This window comes from Pteropus vampyrus, unplaced genomic scaffold (genome assembly GCF_000151845.1).
Source record: "Pteropus vampyrus isolate Shadow unplaced genomic scaffold, Pvam_2.0 Scaffold225, whole genome shotgun sequence".
Lineage (NCBI taxonomy): Eukaryota > Metazoa > Chordata > Mammalia > Chiroptera > Pteropodidae > Pteropus > Pteropus vampyrus.
In genome coordinates this window covers 764,998-771,082 of record NW_011889006.1, presented here as the reverse complement: position 1 = coordinate 771,082, position 6,085 = coordinate 764,998, and the positions used below count along the sequence as shown (strand labels likewise).

Genomic DNA, 6,085 nt, shown 5'->3' with positions numbered 1-6,085 from the left:
TTGGGCCACCACTCACTCTAGCCTAAAAGCCCTTCCCCATGTTCCCCACAACTAACTAGCACATACACAGTACTTTATAGTTTTGGCGCTGCATGTAAGTCCCTCTGGGGATGCAGCCGGGGATGATAAATTAACAAGCATGGAGCCAATCTACAAAAGGCTTTCTAGTCCTGGGCACTCTGGTCTGTTTCTGACACCCTTCCAAAATGGTCATACGCAGTCCTAAAGGACTCAGGGGCTTTAACTCCCCTGAGGGAGTCTTGCCAATCCCCTTGCTCCTCCAACTTGGCCTTTGGAGTCCACAGAAAGACACAATCATGGAGCCAGGAACTGCAGCAGTGGTGGCTGGAAGGGTGGTGGCTACAAAGCACCCTGCAATCTCCTGCAGGAAAAGCTCATAGACATTTATGGAACACTGTTCTGGGCTTCATAACGAGAATTTATCAATCATGCAACATGACATATAAGGAAAGAGGTGCCTGCTTAGTCACCAGGTAGGAAGGTAGGAAAGGGCCAGGAGCTGGCCCTTGCCAGCAGGATGCCGGCTCGAGGTTTTACACGGAGATCGGAGGGGTGGGCGCTGGGGCCGTTGGCTCAGGAGCACAGGACCGCCAAGGCGTTAGGTGGGGAGGGGCTATCTGGTATCCTCGCCGCAGCGCGGCGCGAACCCTCTGCAGATCAGCTAAGGGCGGGCGGGCTACCGAGTCCAAGATGGCCGCCGCCGCCGCGAGAGCACGTGGGCGGGGCCTCCGGGCGCACCGCCCCCTCCCCCCCAGCCTGAGGCCTTTCTGGAAATGCAGATTCTCCTGTGGCTGGAATAAAAACGGTGGGCAGTGGTAGGGCTTGTGGCTTCTACCACTGTAAGAAAGGAGTTGGGACGCTGTCCTGAAAGGCATGGAGAGCGCCGGAAGGGCTTGGCCTGTGTCTAGCCCCGGCCCCTCCACCTTCTGTTCTGCAGCCAGGGTGAATTTTCCAAAACCGAAATCTAAGCGTTTAGGGAGATGCTGAAACCAGGGCGGGAAAAGTTAGGAGGGACAGAACAAGGCAGGGACTGTGGGGGTACAGGGAAGCAAATGGGTTCTCAGGTGTTGAGGAAATTAAATTCTCAAAATGCCCTCGAACTTTGTGGTTCTTCTGAAATTGTAGCTTTATTTCCACTAAAGAGGTCTAGATTTCTGTCTGGTGCCACTGAGCTGAGACAGGCCAGCCACAGAAAAGGAGCATGTTCAGGTGTCATCCTCTCAATTGTGTAGTGTCAGTATAAACTCCTGCTCTGCATTTTACCCAGCACCTTCCCACCCGCACCCTGCATGTGTTTGCTGTTTTACCTCCTCTGAAGAAAGTGTATTTTAGGTCACTGGGTATCCATCCAAAACAGAAAATCCTCTTTCGTCCAAACCATTCAGTAAACTGTTTGAACGAGTTTTTATTACCTAACCATCTGAACAGTATTAAATTAAAATTAATTCATTAGGTAATCAAAATAAATGAAACCACCATACCCCACTCCAGTTATGCACATGTCACATGTAAAGGTCCTTGATCAAAACACTTGTAAAATATGGATTTAGTTCGATGTAAGTAGAACAGATGTGCATAATCCTGGGTTGAGGGATGGGGAGGGGGATAGAGAGAATGGAGTTACTAGAGATTTCTGGAGGTCAGGGACCAGAAAATCAGGCAAAACCCTGCATCTGGGACATGTTCATCATGCTGGACATGTTAAAACAGTAAACATCAGACTACTAGGATATAAAAGATGGGAGATTCAGCCCAGTAGATAATAAGAGGACAAAATACAGTGATCTGACCTATTGAGCACAGGACTGGAAGCAGGTTCCCAGGAAATTGTATGAATGATCCGGTAGAAGGGAAGCCTCACAAGACCAAAATCAGGTGTGAACTCCCAGACTGCAGACCAGTATCGTCCGAGGCCTGTTACGAACTGGGCCACACAGCAGGAGACGAGAGGTGGGTGAGAAAGAGAAGCTTAATCTGTATTTGCAGCCACTCCCCAGCACTATCATCACCACCTTAGCTCCACCTCAGACATCAGGCATTAAATTCTCATAGTAGCACTGGTTCCTGGTGCCAAAAAGATTGGGGGATCACTGAGATAAAGGACCAATAAGGGCAAACTCTGGAAAAGTTTCTTAATAACTGAAAGGACTAAAGCCACAAAATTTCCCTTGACCTGGAGTGTGGAATTTTGCAACAGATGTGGCAGGCACCAAATGGATCCCTGTGGGATGTGTGTGTATATGTGTGTAGCATCTGGAGAGTAACAGTTGAACGGGCATCGATTGTGGAAATCAACATGAAAATCAGTATACCTCTCAGCTCTACTCACCTCAATTCTTCCTTTGCAATCTTGAAATCATTCCCGATGCCCAATACCCCAACTTTTCCCAACACTGGCTAAGAACAAAGCAAGAAAGTTCTTCAGATTTGTCTGCTCTGTTGTATCACGCAGTGTATCTATTTTGCAGAGTTCACAGCACAGACTTTTGTGACAATTGGCTGTATGGAAGCTGGGCTCACCAAGCTTCTCAAGTTTTGACCTGACCTTTGACTCTACTGAGAGCAACTTCTTCAATTCACTTGTGCAGATGATTAGGCTGATTCAAGAGTGGTAACATTTTCTTGCTAAGGGAGGACCACACCAGGGAAAGGCAGAGTGCTTTGGCAAGTCCAGCATCTCTGAATTGTGATGTGAATCAGAGTGCAAGGGAGGCACTGGGCTGGGCTTAGGGATGTGGTTCCCAGGTCTACTGAAAAAGAATGAGGTTTCAAGAAACCTGAATAACACTGTTACCAGGCAATGTATGAGAAGGGATGTGTGAGAAGTGCTATCCTGGTAAGAGGGTGGGGAAATGCCCCTGGTTGTGATATGTAAAGTCATGGACAAGATTGTCTTCACATGACCTTGGACTTTCATTCTGGCCTGAAAAATGGCTAGCTAGGAGTTGAACCCCCTTTCTTCGCTGGATGAAAGGAGCCATACTCAAGCTCAGCTTACCATGAGACTAGGGGCTATTCCAAATATTTTGTGTCCCTCTCACTGGCCAGCTGGGGACACAGTAATACTCAGAGGTCTGAGGTCGCTTGTGCTGACACCTGACTCCTGTAATGGACTAGTACCCTAAATCTAGACTCTATGGTGCTAAGCAGCCTGGTGTCCTTTGTTGATAAGGCTGCTTTTTCATGCCAACTCCATACAAAGGCAGGGCGATGGCAGGAAGGCCCTTCCGTTGCAATGCACAAGACAGAGCAGGCCCAATAGCAGGCCCAGCCACTACTACCCTGGCTCACCTCCCTTGGGATGAGAGGAAGGCCCTCTTACTGACCTCTTATTTTCTCTTTTTCTGTAAAGCTATAAAGGAAAGACACACTACTGTTTTCTGTCTACTCACACCACTACTGTCACTTCTGACACTTCTGGCCTCCAAATATATAGGAATTTTTTCCACACCAAGCAATTCCATGACACCAGCTGGGTGTCCTACAATTTAACTCAGTTCTGACCCTATCTATCTGCAGATGAGAGTCAGATTCCACAGAGTTGAGGCTCATTCGTACAAGACTGCATCCCCTTCCTCCCAACCATCAATTTCAAGTGTAGGTTGTCACCTACCTTCTGACCTACTATAAATCAGAGGTTCCCACAATCCCTCATCAGGTTTGATAAATTTGTTACAGCTGTTCACAGAACTCGGAAAAAGTTTACTTACTAGATTAACTAGTTTATTACAAAGGCTATGAATGAACAACCAGATGAAGAGATACTTAGGGCGAGATCTGGAAGAGTCCTGAGCAGAGGAGCTTCTGTCCCCATGGAGTTTGGGGTGTGCCACCCTCCTGACAAGTGGAGGCGTTCATGTTCCCATAGGCATGTTGATTAAACCATTGGCCATTGGTGACTGGTTCAACCTCCTGCCCCCTCTTCTCTCCCTGGAGGTGGGGCTGAAATTTCCAAGGTTGGTTCCTTTTGGCAACCAGTCCCCATCCTTAGGGGCTCTCCAAAAGTCACCTCATTAACATAAACTCAGCTGTGGTTGAAAGGTGCTTGTTATAACAAAAGGCATCTTTTTCTATATCACTCTTACAGGAAATTCCAAAGATTTTAGGAGCTCTGTGACAGAAACAAGGATGAAGACCAAATAGATATTTCTTACTATAATATCAGAAAAGCCTATTTACTATAATATCAGAAAAGCCTACTACAATATCAGAAAAGCCTATTTACATGCTACATGATGCTGCAGAATTTGTCTTCAACCTGAGTGCCAGATAGGGGGAGGCTCAGAAGGGTTTTGTCCAATGGGAAAGGAAACTTGAAGAGGGTAGAGGAAGAAGAGCTGGGGGCACAGGGGTTCCAGCATAGCGTCTCAAATGAATTTCTCTTCCTTGCTGCTCAGGGCCCTCCCTGGCACCACACTTCATACTGCAGTACCTCCCTCTGTTCACAGCTGCTCTGAGTCAGACACTGCTTCTCTACATTGTTCACTCTTTGTATCCTCATTCTGATCTATTCCCACTGCCAAGGCCTGAGGGCGTATTCTCAATTTTCTAGATTTTGGTCCTGTCCTGCTCAGATTAATGTAGGGAGGGGGCAAGAGAACTAAATGTTAAATCAAGCTATATTCAGAGACTGCAATATGCTGATCAGCCCTAAAGCCAGACCAAGAGGAAACCTACAGAACAAAGGAAGATTTCTGCTGGGATTACTAACTAACCATTTACTCATACCTTGAAGGGAAAACAGAGTCTTTAAGCCACACCCTACACAAAATAAACACAATCATTCCCTATGGCTAGAACCTTTGGGAACCTATAGGTCAAAGACTGGGAATTGCCAGCAGGCTTTCTTGCCACACCCATTGCTTTTAACTCCATACCCTTACTTTCACAGGCGTACGCATACCATCAAGGGAAAACAAAGTCTTTAAACTGTAATTCACAGAAACTAAGAATTATCTATAAACTAAACTTCCCAACCGTTTGGGTTCCCTCTGACTCTCTTCTCAGTCCCTCTCAGTGTCTTTTTCTCTGTTCCTTTCAGTGTCTTTTTCTCTGTCCCTCTATTGTCTCTGTTCTGAGCCTCTCGCAGACTCTCTCACTCTTTGTCTGAGAGAAGACCACGCTCTGTCTATGAAGCGTTACCCCCTTCTCTAATAAACTTTCCTTTTGACTCTAACTCTGGCGTGTACTTGAATTCTTTCCTGTACTCAGTCAAGAACCCTTTCTCTCTCGGTGCAGGGCCACTCAGGGGAATTTGTCCTGTCCTGCATCAAAACCATCCCTCGCACCCCACAGTTGCCAAACTGGCTTCACAAAACATTGTCATCCTCGCGTTGCATTTCCAAAAGGAGCTCAGTTATCACAGATGCCTTCCAGGAAGTTCCATCATCCAGGGAGGATTAGCTCTTACCACAGGAGAGGAGACAAAATGCCTAAACTTTGTCACAAACTTTCATACCTCCCATCTTTTCTTCTAAGGGCCCATTGATTTTTCCTAAAAATCATGTACTCTCTCCTAAAAAACACCTACATAAACCACTCCCCGCCCCCCTTTCTTATTAAGGTGGTATTTAATCTTGAATTCTGAGCCACCTTAGGGAGTTATATATTTTTCCGAGTCCCATGTATACATGAGGTATGCATGTTAATAAACTTATGTTTGCTTTTCTTTTGTTAATCTGTCTTTTCTTACAGGGGGAGAGGGAAAATGGTCTTTCCTCTCCTACACATCCAATACTAATTCCTTCTCTGCCAGGAAGCCTTCTGTGACCACCCCTCCAACTCTGGGTCAGCCTCTCTCTCCTCTCCTCTCCAGTGCCCCTTGGGATCTGATCCACTCATTTGAAAGTTAATGGCTTTGTCCATTTTTACTTTAAGTGTTGGAACGTGGTATAAGTATTAGGTCTGCTTCTTATATAGTTTTTAGGCCAGTCCCTTTAAATATGAAACCAAATGATGTTGTAGCCACCAGCACCCGAAAGACACACGGACCACCAGAAATCAGTGAGTTGTAGGAAACGTGCTCTTCATTCAACCAGCTGGGTCTGCCAGGGGTACGCAGACC

At 46.5% G+C, this 6,085-nt stretch overlaps 1 long non-coding RNA gene across 1 annotated transcript in view; it reads left to right on the top strand.

Moving 5' to 3' along the window:
• The window catches only part of LOC111747487, a 2,605-nt gene extending 912 nt beyond the window's left edge, over positions 1-1,693 (top strand). Inside the window, exon 2 of the long non-coding RNA XR_002783546.1 lies at positions 1,231-1,693. This is a non-coding gene — a long non-coding RNA (uncharacterized LOC111747487). The remainder of the gene's footprint in view (positions 1-1,230) is intronic.
• The last annotated feature ends 4,392 nt before the right edge of the window (positions 1,694-6,085 follow it).